Here is a 16,112-nt window from a genome sequence, read left to right on the forward strand (position 1 = left end):
TCAACTTCCCAGTATGAAAACTTAAATATAGCCCTTATTTAAACCAGGTCCTCAAAGTAGTAAAATCCACTAATAGTCGAGTTGTATTCCTTCCTCCATTCATGTGAATGAGCCCATGACTGAGGGCTGGGAGGTTCCACAAGGGAAAATCCTATTCATATTCTGAATGGAGGATTTGATTACTAGCCATATAGCCTATATAATGTCAGAACCATCCAGGTAGACTTACCACGAGCTACGAGATTGGGAAACAATTTGATATGCTCGTATACTGTACAAGGCACAACTCCCTTGTTTCAAATCAGCCTTATTTACTTTTTTCTATTAAAACCCGTTTTATTTGCGATGTCATTAAGAAGTACTGCACTACCCACAACCCTAAATGTAACAGCGATGTCTCTGATTGGTGGAGCTCGCTGTTACCATGGAGACGTTTACTGCACCCGCAAGTGACCTTGTTACCTAACTTTAGAAGTTACAGTTCTATTGAAATATTAAGGCTGTATTGTTTACCTTGGTGTTATTGGTTATTATTGTTGGAGGTTGTGTGGCTTATTCAAACTAATGAACTGATGCTATCAGATGCTGTTGATCGTCTTTGGTGTACACAATGTCACTTCCTTCTCCAAGCTCGGTACCGGAAGGGGTCCGATGGAGGAGGTGGGCCCGAGCCTGGAGCTCTGTAGCTATACGCTTTAAACACAAAATACAAGTGTGTAGGTTGATTATTAAATCTACTTCCATCATAGGCACACTCTCAAAGTCGTGCAAAGTCGTCTATTAAACCTTTTAGATCCAACTGGCAGGCACAAGCATTCTTGATCAATAGCGCGGCAAGTCCAGATAAATGGGTCTGTCCCATTGAGCTCCTCAGGTAAGATTTAATAAGCTTCAGTTTGGAAAATGATCTTTGGGCAGATTCTACAGTCACTCAAATGATTAAGAAAAGCAGTAAAGACTTCCCCCAAGTTTGCAGCGATGCAGACATCTACGAACAACATCTTTTCAGGAAAATGTCCCATGTCCCATGGGATACAGATGTGATTGTAGCAGTTGGCTCCAGCACATCCTTTTGTACCTTGTTCTGACCATCTCCAGTGATGTTGGACGGCGTGCTGATGCAAGCGTTAGCAGCTGTCTTAATTAGACTCTTGCTCAGTAGAACAACGCTTGCCATTTCCTCTTTCTTTTTAAAGAAACTGCCTATTTTTGGAAGCTTTGCCTTTCACTGCATACTTGTTCACTGTCACTCTCACTGGAACACTAGAACAGAGCCATTATTAGTAACACCTGTGCTTTTACTACTATGACAGGTCAAATGGTGCCTTCAAATGGGTCGTGTTTCGCGTGTTCACAAGAAGAGTCCAGACAAACGCCGCCCTCCTGTGGTATTAACAACCTTGTAAGTGGAAAGTTTCTGAAAGCTCCGAGTTCACGACTTGTGACGTGTTTATTGATGTTGTCAGAAATGGCGGAGCCCATGGAAGTTCATTTTTCGGTGCATAATAAGTTGATATATTGTAATTTTAGTCATGCTCATATATCAATTCATTACAGGACGTGCTTACGGTAAGCGTATTGCCTCATTTCCGGTTGCCTGTCTTTCTGTGTGCTGCTGTGTTCTGTAGCTGCTCTAGCACATCCAGGGCAATATAGTCATATTCACTACAGCGGCTAAATTACCCGCTACATTTATATCTACACTAGTTCTGCTTAAGCACTCATAACTCACTCCTTTTTAGAGACTTAACCACACATATTCAGCTCGGCTAACGCTAGCTGGGCTATCGTATCGTAGCATAACAGTAGCTTAGCAGTAGCTTAGCCGTTAGCGATGGCTTCTCCTCTCTCCTGCTCTCCTGTTCTCTCTCCTTCTCCTGCTCTCCCCTGCTCTCCCCTGCTCTGTGTGTCTTATGTTTAGTTATTCCTCTGCCTCCCTTAGAGCTAATGGTACATGTATTAGGTGTAGTGCATTCGCTGCATTGGAGGCGAGGGTTAGCGAGTTAGAAGCCCGGTTCTGCACTTTAGCTTTAGCTTCTTCTGTAGTTAGCCAGCCCCTAACCGGTGCAGACCGGCCAAGCTTAGCTTCTGCTAGCCGTCCCCCGGCAACCCCCGAGCAGCCAGGAGGCTGGGTGACTGCCCGAAGGACGCGTAGTCGTAAACTGAAGCCCACGGTTAATCACCAACCACTTCACGTTTCTAACAGATATTCCCCTCTCAGCAACACACCCGCTGAGAAACCAACTCTGGTTATCGGCAGCTCCATTTTGCGGAACGTGAAGTTAGCGAAGTCAGCTGCCATAGTTAATTGCATCCCGGGGGCCAGAGCGGGCGACATTGAATCTGTTTTGAAACTGCTGGCTAAGGATAAACGTAAATACAGTAAGATTGTTATTCACGTCGGCGGTAATGACACCCGGTTACGTCGATCGGAGGTCACTAAAGTTAATGTCCAATCGGTGTGTGCATATGCAAAAACAATGTCGGACTCCGTAGTTTTCTCTGGTCCCCTCCCCAATTTGACCAGTGACGACATGTATAGCCGCATGAAGTCATTCCACAGCTGGCTGTCGTGGTGGTGTCCAGCAAACGATGTGGGCTTCATTGACAATTGGAACCCTTTCTGGGGAATTCCTGGTCTGATTAGGAGAGACGGCATTCATCCTACTTTGGATGGTGCAGCTCTCTTATCCAGAAATCTGACCAAGATTGTTGGTGGAACAAATCCATGACAAACCAGGGGTCATTCCAGGACGCAGAGCGGTAGTCTTACACACTTCTCTGCGCTTCCATTAGAGCAGTTACCCACCCATAGCTTAACCCCAAACCTAACTGAGACTGTGTCTGCCCCACCTAAATTAATTAAATCAAAAGTAAACAGAAGAGGAGTTAAACATAATAATCTAATAAAATCTAACACTAGCACTGCAATAAAGCAACAAAACAGGAGAATTAAATGTGGACTCTTAAATATTAGATCTCTGTCATCTAAAGCTCTACTAGTAAATGATTTAATATCAGATAATCACATTGATTTATTTTGTCTTACTGAAACCTGGCTGTGTCAGGAAGAATATGTCAGCCTAAACGAATCCACTCCCCCGAGTCATATTAATACTCACATTCCTCGAGACACCGGCCGAGGAGGTGGAGTTGCAGCCATCTTCGACTCAAGCCTATTAATAAACCCTAAAACTAAACTAAATTATAACTCATTTGAAAGCCTTGTTCTTAGTCTTTCACACCCAACCTGGAAAGCACTACAGCCAATTTTATTTGTTATAGTGTACCGCGCTCCAGGCCCATATTCTGAATTTCTATCTGAATTCTCAGAGTTTCTATCAAGCCTAGTCCTGAAAACAGATAAAGTCATTATAGTAGGTGATTTTAATATTCATGTGGACGTTGATAATGATAGCCTCAGTACTGCGTTTATCTCTTTATTAGATTCAATTGGTTTCTCGCAGAACGTGCATAAACCCACTCACCGCTTTAACCACACCCTCGACCTTGTTATGTCATATGGCGTTGAAATTGAACATTTAATTGTTTTTCCACAGAACTCTCTTTTATCAGACCATTATTTAATCACTTTTGAATTCTTATTACTAGACTATACACCATCAGATAAAAGTGTGTACACTAGATGTCTATCCTATAGTGTTGTAGCTAAATTTAAGGAAGTGATTCCATCAGCATTAAATTCAATACCATGTCTCAATATAACAGAGGACTCGTATGTTAATTTTAGCCCTACCCAAATTGATCATCTTGTAGATAGTGCTACAGACTCACTGCGAGTCACACTTGATTCTGTTGCCCCTCTAAAAAAGAAGTTAGTAAAACAAAGGAAGTCAGCTCCATGGTATAACCCTCAAACACGCAAATTAAAGCAAGCATCGAGGAAACTGGAAAGGATATGGCGTTCCACCAAACAGGAAGAATCTCATTTAGTCTGGCAAGATAGTCTTAAAACATATAGGAAGGCTCTCTGTGATGCCAGAGCAGCCCATTACTCATCATTAATAGAGAAAAATAAGAACAACCCTAGGTTTCTATTCAGCACTGTAGCCAGGCTGACAGAAAGTCACAGCTCTATTGAGCCATGTATTCCTACAACCCTCAGTAGTAGTGACTTCATGAGTTTCTTTAATGATAAAATCATAACTATTAGAGACAAAATTAATCACCTCCTACCGTCAACTGGTACCAATTTATCCTCAAACTTAGGAACCTTAGAAACAGCTGTACAACCTGATATATATTTAGACTGCTTTTCTCCTATCGATCTCCACAAATTAACCTCACTGATCTCCTCATCTAAATCATCTACCTGTCTCCTAGACCCTATTCCAACTAGACTGCTTAAAGAAGTTGTACCTCTAGTTAGCACCTCTTTACTGGATATGATCAATGTGTCTTTACTAACAGGCTATGTACCACAGTCCTTTAAAGTAGCTGTAATTAAACCTCTTCTTAAAAAGCCCACTCTTGATCCAGAGGTCCTAGCCAACTATAGACCTATATCTAACCTTCCCTTTACCTCCAAAATACTCGAGAAAGTAGTTGCCAGTCAGCTGTGTGACTTTCTACAGAACAATCATTTATTCGAAGATTATCAGTCAGGATTTAGAGTGCACCATAGCACAGAGACAGCACTAGTGAAAATTACAAATGACCTTCTAATGGCATCGGACAAAGGACTTGTCTCTGTACTTGTCTTGCTAGATCTCAGTGCTGCTTTCGACACCATTGACCATGACATCTTATTACAAAGACTGGAACATTTAATTGGCATTAAAGGAACTGCACTAAGTTGGTTTAAGTCCTATTTATCAGATCGATCTCAGTTTGTACATGTCAACGATGAGTCCTCCATGTACGCCAAAGTTAGTCACGGAGTTCCACAGGGTTCTGTACTTGGACCAATTCTATTTACCTTATATATGCTTCCCTTAGGCAATGTTATTAGAAAACACTCCATAAACTTTCATTGTTATGCAGATGATACCCAATTATATCTATCAATCAAGCCAGACGAAACAAACCAGTTAACTAAACTTCAAGCATGCCTTAAGGACATAAAAACCTGGATGACCTGCAATTTCCTGATGTTAAACTCAGACAAAACTGAAGTTATTGTACTAGGCCCTGAGCACCTCCGAAACAAATTATCTAATGATATAGTTACTTTAGATGGCATTGCCCTGGCCTCCAGCACCACCGTAAGGAATCTGGGAGTTGTCTTCGACCAGGATATGTCCTTTAACTCTCACATAAAACAAACCTCACGGACTGCCTTCTTTCATCTACGTAACATTGCGAAGATCAGGCACATCCTGTGTCAAAATGATGCAGAAAAATTAGTCCATGCATTTGTTACCTCTAGACTCGATTACTGCAATTCCTTATTATCAGGCTGCTCCAATAAGTCTCTTAAGACTCTCCAGTTGATCCAGAATTCTGCAGCACGTGTACTGACTAGAACTAGAAAAAGAGATCATATTACGCCTGTATTAGCTTCTCTGCACTGGCTGCCTGTAAAATCCAGAATAGATTTTAAAATCGTCCTCCTCACCTACAAAGCGCTAAACGGTCAGGCCCCATCATATCTTAAAGAGCTCATAGTACCCTACTACCCCACTAGAGCACTGCGCTCACAGAATGCAGGGTTACTTGAGGTTCCTAGAGTCTCCAAAAGTAGAATGGGAGCAAGAGCCTTCAGCTATCAAGCTCCTCTTCTCTGGAACCAGCTCCCAGTTTCAGTCCGGGAGGCAGACACCGTCTCTACATTTAAGAGTAGGCTGAAGACTTTCCTCTTTGATAACGCTTATACTTAAGCTGCTATAGGCATAGACTGCCGGGGGACTTCCTATGACACACTGTCATAAGGAACTTCCTATGACACACTGAGCTCCCCTCTCCTTCTGTATATACTCATGTCCCATGTCCATGTTGTTACTAACTTCATTCCTTCCCGGGAGTCCTTGTGCCTCCTTGTCTCGCAGCTAACCATGGAGCGGGGTCACACCTGGAGTGAGGTCATACCTGGAGCGGGATCACACCGGGAGCGAGGTTATACCTGGAGCATGGGTACACTTGGAGCAGGGTTTCACCTGGATCTTGGTGGTCTCCGGTATTGTGGCTGCATCTGCTGCCGCGTTGGTGCCTGCTTGACACAAACTGCTACCATCCCTAATTAACTACGTCTGTACGAGGGACTACCAATGCTAACGAGGGATTTCCAACACCTAGTGACAATGTGGCAGCCTGGAGAATAACACTTCTCAATCACTGCCAAAGACATCAAGAGCTCCCAGCAAGCATGCTGATGCTGCAGGAACCAACGCACGGGCATCGATCGCAGGGACGTCCCACACCAATACACATGGACGTACTGAGGAGAGATGCTGGACATTGCTGGCTTTCCGATAGTTGTATTATCACTCTTTCCATCCACCACTATTGGTTTTGTGTTATCAGTCTATTACAGCTGCTAGACTGCTATTGTGGCTGCTTCTCTATCTATCTATCTATCTATCTATCTATCTATCTATCTATCTATCTATCTATCTATCTATCTCTCTCTCTCTCTCTCTCTCTCTCTCTCTCTCTCTCTCTCTCTCTCTCTCTCTCTCTCTCTCTCTCTCTCTCTCTCTCTCTCTAAACAGTATGGTAGTATAGGTATTGGAGCGCACAAAACATATTTAGTCATTAATTTGAAAAAAGCTTTCTTCTGGGAAAAACTAGCCTGAAGATGGCACTGTGTACCAAGTATCTAAGTATACTGTGTACTGCCTTTTCACCATTTAGTATTGCTTTAAATGAACAATAATTCTTAGATATTGTGTAGTGATTTTTAGGAAATCATAAAGTGAAGTTTGATTTTAAATAATTATAAAATATATTATAAATATATAAATAAATATTTGATCATTTTTATCCAAAATGGACTTGTACTACATGTCCTCAAAATTTGCTCATCATTTTGTGATGTTAATAATTCCATTTTTGAAAATAGATCAAACAGGGACATTTCTCTAATATATTAATACAGACATTATTTTGTACACCTAGTATGACTGCCTGCACTGTGCTATGTTTCCCTTTTTGTGAGGTCAAAATTCCGATTGTAATCAATCTTACCGTAAACCAATTTTCTAGTGTGATAAGCCAGAGCTGTTCCCCTCCAGTGCCAGACTGAGTGAGATCAGCGTTGGAAGTCAACCAAGTGATTCTGTTACCTGATGTTACCTGATGCATGATGTTACAATCAGCAGGAGCTTCTGTCAGGTCTGAAGCTGAAGGAAAAGCCCACATTACTCTTTCCTGATAACTGATAAAGAAAGATGACTGATTTATCAGTTGAACGTTTCATCTACAATCTCACACAGGTGGGGTACCATAAGGGCAGAACCACCCACTGGTCTCTCAGTCAGACTGCCAAGATCTTGCAATCAGGTGCCTTTTGATTTCACTCCCTGCAACAATGCCGCTGGAATGTGATTTTCCCCGTAATATTCTTTTTGTCGTCATATTTCTCTTTGCTGACGTTTGTTGTTTAGTTTCCTGTACAGTTTAGGTGTGTCTTTCTTTCTTGCATTGCTTCCTTTCATTCTTGTATTTGAAAACTTACACATGTGATTATTCTATAAGCTGATTCCATAAGTTTTTAGACTGAATATATTACATTTTGTCCACTTTCAAGCCAATAGAAAATAAAAGGATTCTGTGTTTCTCCACTAGTTTATTCCTGGCCAGTGGCGATTTAAGACTCGTTTTAGGGGTGCTTAAGCACACCTTAATTTCATCTCAGCACCCCTAAAAAATAATTATCAAACTCTCTGAGGCATTACTGTCTTTAAGAGGCTGTAGTCTTCAGGCCATGTCATGCTAACTTGTCGGGAAGGTCGCTAAATAACGCTCCAAAGTTAGGCGAAATTCTGGCGAGGGTAAACTGTCATGGCCATTTCCAAAGGGGTCCCTTGACCTCTGACCTCCAGATATGTGAATGTAAATGGGTTCTATGGGTACCCACAAGTCTCCCCTTAACAGACATGCCCACTTTATGATAATCACATGCAGTTTGAGGCAAAAAAAAATGCAGTATAAATGTGTTATTTTTGCCTATTCTAAAAATGGTGTGTTTGAATATCTCTGCATGGGGTCCCTAAACAGTCTTGGAATTGCATATTTTGGGTATGACTGGAAAGCTGAGACTCTTGTGGATCCAATGAATTGAATTGTCCCCTGGCGCCGGAATTAGTGTTTTCCTTTACATATATAAAGACATTTCCACCATAACTTGATACAGAGAAGGCAGACATTTGGACATAAAAATCACCAGAATGCAGGAAATGAGTTTGACGCTCACATTTCCCTGGGGGAGGACCCCCACACCCCCCGCTTAATATGTGTCTCCCTCAATGTTGAAACCAAACCTCTGCTGCCCTTGACTGTACGCATCACATTCTCATTAGGGGCTGAGCCCCCCTAGAGGTCTGATCAGCCCGTTCCTGGCAATGTAGAGAGGACAACATGTACACCTTCATCAAGGGAATTAAAATGTAGAGAAGATGTATAATCGGATTAATAAATGTGAAAACCATCTCTTTGTTGTGTTGGCTCTACAGTACTCAGGCTTGGATCTGAACTGAAAATCTAAGAGGTCAAAGTCTTTCACCTTCAGTTTAAAGGTTTACATCTGCGTCTGATATGACACGTGGTAAGTGGGAATATTGGGCGTACTTGCCAAGTGAGTAAGCAGTAGTTATTTTTGGAACATTTACCGAGACTTGTTTCAGGTCCAAGATCCTTTGTGGGTTAAACCTCTACCTGATACCTGCTGTGGATTTTTTGCTTGGTCATCATGAATTGACAATAATCAGGTGAACGTCAATGTGACTATGATTAACGGTGACACACTGATATATTAGGTCATGTATATTTTCCCCAAACACATGTGGACATGTTTATGATTCATGCAATAAGGTTGGATTCCTTTCTACTATGAGGAAGCGATATGCAAGTTTTGGGAAAAGGCAAGATGAGCATACTTTCTCATGTGATATGTTTTCTGTCCTGTGGTAAAGGATAAGAATAGATAATGCTTTTCACTTTCCTACTTCCTGTGCTGTGATCAAAGGATTCAGATTTCAGGGGTAATTATTTTCTCTTCATGTTTTATTGACTCACCTTGTTTTACATGCCTGCTTACAGTGCATTCAAAAACCAATCTAACAAGGAAATGTTTGCCAGCACACCCGGACCAAAACACTGACCCATTTACAGTTTTACAGTAACAAGTTCCTTGTGTGAAATTCTGATCACATGGTGGATTGTGTACTTGTTCTTGTGTCTGTACATAGCAGCCTCTGTTCTCTTACTGGTACAGTGTCCTGTCCTGTTTTGAGCAACTTCATTTGCCTATGAAAACCAACTAGAAATCATTCCTGTACACAGGAAGAAGATGTGTGTAGTGCAGTAAAGGGATCTGAATAAGTCATTCCAGGCTGTCAAGGGTAATAAAGCTAAACAAATGAAACAGGACATTAGAAAAAGAAATGGTGCCTGATCAGTAGTGGTGATATCAGGTGCTATCGGAGCCCAGGACATGTATAAACTGGTGATTGATCATAGAGCCTGACATTAAGACTTGCCTGCTTGTAGTTTTTTAGTTTCTTTTGGTGGATTATGAGTTTGGATGTAGTGAGAGCCAACACATGATAAAATGAAAACTGAGGGGTGTCAATAAAATGAAAGAAACAAAGACAGCTGAGCGAAAACCAAATAAAATATACTTCCTGGGTTCAACTCAAAACTAATGCCCCTCCCCCCCACCACCTCAGATTATCTAATAAAGGTGACATGCAAAAATAAGTATCACGAATTATGGCTCGATCTGTCAGTCCACCACTTTGGTACGGATCATAGACTGTATATAAGAAGTGGACGTAGTCACCGTGACGTCACCCATTGGTTTTTGGACTGCCGTTTTAAGGCCTCAAGTTTGACATTTTGGACATCGCCATCTTGGTTATTTGCAACCAGAAGTGACACGAGAGGGTGGAGCTAAGTACAAAAAGGTTATAATTAACTTTCATGAAGTGAAAACACACTGTGAAAGGGTTAAAGATCTAAGACAAAAACACGAATAACGCCGTGGTAGTGACCTGTCAATCACATGGTAGCCCCGCCCTAAAGCATCCCCTGCTTTATTGTCTATCTAATTTACTAAATAAACATCATGCTGTATTGAAGAAGACTTGAATCTACAGATTGAGACCATAAACTCATGTTTACAATGGTTACTATTAGGTAATAAATCAAGAGAGAAGAAGGCTCATTTTCTCATAGACTTCTATACAATCAGACTTCTTCTAGCAACCAGAGGAGTCGCCCCCTGCTGGCTGGTAGAGAGAATGTAAGTTTAAGGCAATTCAGCATTGGCTTAACTTCTCCGACCCTGAGTTGCCCACTGGTCCAGACTGAAATATCATTGCATGAAATTTCGTAGAGATATTCATGGTCCCTGGGGGATCAATCCTAAAGACTTTAGTGATCCCCTAACTTATCACCGTGTCACCAGAAGATCAAAGTTTCAGTCCGTTCAATAATTTGGTTTACGAACAAAAACCTGCAAAAGAAATGACTTTTCAAAAAATATGCGAATATCTTTTTTTTTTTTTTTACATAAACACTTGCATTATATAATATGCAAATAATATGCAAACAGTGAAATGTCTGTTTCATACAGTAGCTTAATGCTAATAGTTGCTTATTTGCATATTTGGCAGATACGGTACACAGCAACATTCATTTGTAATCATTGAGAGAAATGAATACTGAGTATTACTGGACATACTCAACCACCCCAAAATGCATTGCGGCTCTTCAGACTGTGCGATGGTGGACTGCAAGGCAGACAGTTAAAATAATTAACCTGTTGGATAAAATATTTACGAATGATGGAGTGTGAAATTAAATTAAAGTTAAGAGAAATATATAGGAGGAGGAAGAGATATATATTGTAGAAAACTTATTAACATTAATATATTTAATCATTTCAATTTGCCTTAAAACAATACTGGAAAATATTACACTGAGCAGAAGAGGTAAGGTTGATTTACATTTGTGACAAGTTACAAGTTTCATTCAACGGCAGCTCGGACCGGTAACGTCATGTTCGATACAGTTATGCGATGCAGCAAAGACGTATTGCGAACAGTCTGCTCTGCTGGTAGCGGCGTACGTAATCGTTCATGTAGTAGGCAGTATGGAGCACATACTTGTGAAGTTGGAGGTGGAGAGTTTAGAAAACCCTACCTGTGTCCTTTGCATTTATCTTGCTAATTCAAGCCTATGTGTGTGTGTGTGTATTTGTGTTTTTTTCACAGACTGAATAGTACTCTCTGTGAGTACTTTATCTCTTAAACAAGTGGACTATAGAGTGTCTCTGCTTCTTTAACTCGAAGGTGCAATTATTAATAGCGCAAGAAATACAAAGCAGGGACCACCTCCTTTATCTTTTTATATGACACCTTGAAAAAGTGATATTATTAGAGTGTACAGTATATTTAAGTGTAACTGTCATCTTGTCTGGATCATTTGTAATGTTGTCTGTTGGAGGACATTAGTATCTCTGGTTCAAAGTGGGCTCATCACTGAAATCGGGTAATGAGGTTTCTGATTGGAATTAAAACCTGCATCTACACCTGAGCCAGTCCCATTCACTGAACGAAGACCACAAGATGCGGTTGGAAGCTGTGACACCTATTAATATGTTTAATATGTAAATACATCACCAAAATAATCATTTCAATCAAGATACATTTTTAAACACATTATTGAAGAGTAAAGTTATTGAGGATACCTGGAGGGCTGGGGGCACTTTATACTTTTAATTTTAGTGTGGATCACATAGAAATAAAATAAGAGTAGAGGGGTCATTCAACTTTTTGCTGTGGTAATTTGATTAGTACAAAACAAATTGTTGTTATGGTGACAACAAAATCAGGGGGGCCGTAAAGTGTGTGGTCGCAACCCGCCAGGAAGAGAAGGGACGCAGCGCCTCCCGGAGACAGCCGGCTAGCTAGTTAGCTAGGTAGCTTCACCCCAGGCAGACGGACGGTTTAGAGCTGGCGCTTCCGCTGCCACCAGCCCGCTGTTTGGCTCATTTTCAGTAATCAGTGCAGCACCAATAGTGGAGCGGATAGTGGAAAAATCATGCAAATAGTGATACAAGCACCAAATTTGGCATGATGATTCCCGAGGGGATGCTTAGCAAATATAAACGATCGGCCACTTGAAAATCCAAGATGGCGGCCATTTTTCAAGATGGCCACCAAATTGACATGCCGTTAATGGGTTCTCTCATAGAAATTCATCTACTTGGTCGATTTGAGTGATCTTGGTGTCAAATTATGTGTTTTCTAGCATGGTGGATCTAATTTTGATAGTTTTTACAATTTTTAACTTCAATATGGCGGCCATTTTTCAAGATGGCTGTCAAATTTACCCGAAGAGAATGTTTTTCTTAAGGATATGCATGTACTTGGTCAATTTTAATGATTGTGATGTAGAGTTATATGTTTTCTGGTATGCTTGATCTAACCATCCTCCAGGATGGACTACTGGCATTGGTTCTCACTACTTGCCCAACTCTCATCTATGGCTCCAAGAAGTTGCCAGTGCACGGCAACGGCCACACCCGGGACACGGTGTTGGCTCACGGGCTAAACTAGGTGAGGGTAGTACACAGAGAGTCTCTGTGTGATGGAGTATGTCTAGCTCCAAATTTCGAAGTGCATAGAGTCAACTAACTAGCCATCTTTATCCATGAGGTTCCCACACCTACATATCTATCTGTTGCCTCTTTCTGGTCTTGGTAAACTCAGACAGGCCAACATACATAGCAAAAGGTGTCTCCTGGTCCTTAGAGTGCCTTTGGACCTGCAATCTTTCCCTGTATTTGGCAAAGCAGCTGTACTGTAACAGTTAGGATATTGCAAGGTTAGATTGTGGTGCACCATTCTGGAGTTGTGACTTGATATCAGCCCCATGTTCAATCATACATACAAACTGAAGCAGGGATGGTGGGACGGTATCTTCAAGGTACCCATCATGGAACATGCTGTTGAATTCTGATTTATGCTGAAGCATGTCACGACGTATCATCTGAGCAGCCTTTGCCAGGTGGACTGCTTCTCCATATTTGATAGCTCATGCCAGGATTGAACCAACATCCTTCCTAAAGAGCAAGAGGACATCACGCCCTTGGTGGTGAGCCTCTAGCTCAGGAATGTGTAAAAGCAGTTGGTCCTTATGACTGATGGTAGCATGAACATCAGGAGCTTCAATGCCAAGCTGCTCTAGCCTCTTCGTGTAGAGCATACATAGGTCGTCAAGTCAGAAAATTGGTGGATCTGAATCCTGACTTGCAGCTTTTGTCTCAGTGCTGTAAATGACCAGTTCAGAGAAATCAACTGCGTATGCTTCCTTCTTCTGGGCCAGCTCTTCTTTGCACTGCAGCTGTTGGGCATTCAGATGGGCTCGTACTCATTTGTACAGAGCAGCCAACCAAGCAGGATGATACTTCATTTCCTGGGCAATGACATCTCCAGCACTCAGTTTGGGAAGGAGCTTTCTATCACTGAAAGTTTTTGCATTCATTTAGTCTTTCATTCAGTTTCATGGTCATTGCTTGTCTTAAGTTGCTCCCTTCTTCCTCACACAGAAAGCATTCGGATTTGGGGGATAGAGTATCTCTGACCCTCTGTGGTATTTTGTTGCAGCTGCTCTCATCTGTAACAATTGAAGGGGTTGATCTCTTTTCAGCTCTTTGTAACTTGGTGTTATTGAACAAGAGTCTGCAACTTTCTTGGTATTGTGCTTGTTTTTCATCAAGGTTTACTCTATCCCACTACCATGGTCTAGTCTTGCTGGGTCGTGCTTGACTGGTAGCTGACTGACTGCATGGAATCTGGGAATATTCCTCGCCAAGAGGCTGTACCCATCACCTACCCTTTTGTTGGGATTCATATGTGGAGAAGTAAGGCCCTCATTCTTGTCCATTTGACAAAGGCAACACTTGGCCCAGTCAGTTTGCCAAAATGTTTCAGTTGATTTTTGGTTTGAAGCCATGTTTAGGGTCGAAGGTTTATCCTTTTACCAGCCTGTATCAGGGGCACTTTCTTGTATGGGATACAGCTAGGTTCATGCATTATTTTATGCAATCTGTACACCATTTGGATAACTGAAACCCCATTATCCTTGGCTCGGCTCTCCCGCGCTGGCACATCCTGTCGATTCAGGTGCGGCTGCTTAAAACTGATCTGGGGTTGGTAGTAAGCAGCATTTGGGACACTAAGTATAATGCTGAATCCTACTTAGCTGACGTTGAACCCCATCCTGGGTTACACAGCAGCAATTGTCACCAGTGTGCCCTGGTAGTGCCCGACAATCACTCCTTCACAGTTCTCTGCTGTTGTGACAATTCTGGCAGTTGGGTTGGAACCTCATGGATAAAGATGGCTAGTTCGTTGACTCTATGCACTTCGAAATTTGGACCTAGACATACTCCATCACACAGAGACTGTCTGTGTACCACCCTCACCTAGTTTAGCCCGTGAGCCAACACCGTGTCCCGGGTGTGGCCGTTGCCGTGCACTGGCAACTTCTTGGAGCCATAGGTGAGAGTTGGGCAAGTAGTGAGGACCAATGCCAGTAGTCCATCCTGGAGGATGTGGCTGACTTCTGAAACAAAGGTACTACCTCTACCACTACCAAGCCCCTACACCTATGGCAACAGCAGCTATTGATATCTACAACAGTAGGCCTACAAGCCAATTGAGCCATGCAAACACCACAAAGCAAAGACTCACCGGAGAGCCAAAAAGAAAAAAAAACTTATTGGAGGATGTTAGCTGTAAAAGTTAGATCAAGCATACCAGAAAACATATAACTCTACATCACAATCGTTGAAATTGACCAAGTACATGCATTTCCTTAAGAAAAACATTCTCCGCGAGTAAATTTGACAGCCATCTTAAAAATGGCCGCCATATTGCAGTTCAAAATTATAAAAACTATCAAAATTAGATCCAGCATGCTAGAAAACACATAATTTGACACCAAGTTCACTCAAATCGACCAAGTAGATGAATTTCTATGAGAGAAACCATTAACGGCAGGTCAATTTGGCGGCCATCTTGAAAAATGGCCGCCATCTTGGATTTTTAAGTGGCCGATAGTTTATATTTGCTAAGTGACCCCTCGGGAATCATCATGCCAAATTTGGTGCTTGTATCACTATTTCCACGATTTCACTGAAAAATTGATGTGTTGATCTCTTTAATATTAGCAGTAAAATAAAATGTAAATTCTTCTGAATCTCCACATTTTTGACGAGTACAGTAATTCATCAATACAGGGAAGTGATGCAACACTTACCTTCTGGTTCTGGCTGGGTTAGCAGACCCCCATGTCCTTTTGGACGGTCCAGCAGTGCTCTTAGAGCATTTGGGGGGACTGGAAACCAATGTGGAGGTAACCCCTTTAAGTAACCCCCCAGCTCAATAAGCTTCTTTTGTGTGAACATTTAGAAAATGTTGATATCCAACACTCACATTTTGACATCATCATCAAGCTCACACTATTAAATTCACATCAGATTAATGTCATAAAAAACAAAACAATGTTGTTACTTATTTTACTATCTGTCCACATATCACTGCATCACATCACTTCCCTTCACATTCCCTTCATCATCTGTAGTTCACATGCATGTATTACATGCATTCAGTCTTTAACAGTTAGTGAGATGAATGGCACTGCATGGAGTCAACAAGAGAGGTGTCTGCTGGAGTGGATCCACTTAGGTTCACTCTTATGGACTCATTTTAATGTTCATCTGTCAGTCTTGTTCTCAACTTAGATTTCATGACATTAAAGACAGCCAGCTGGGCCGTATCGCTGGAGTCAACCGACTCATCACACTGGATGGAAAACCATCTGCCCCTGTCCATGTCCCGATCTAGCTGCTCCACAGCATCCACAGACAGCCCAGACACTCTCCTTGCCACAGTATCAGCACCAAGTTGTACATCGGCGAT

Source organism: Sebastes fasciatus, chromosome 23 (genome assembly GCF_043250625.1).
Source record: "Sebastes fasciatus isolate fSebFas1 chromosome 23, fSebFas1.pri, whole genome shotgun sequence".
Classification (NCBI taxonomy): Eukaryota; Metazoa; Chordata; class Actinopteri; order Perciformes; family Sebastidae; genus Sebastes; species Sebastes fasciatus.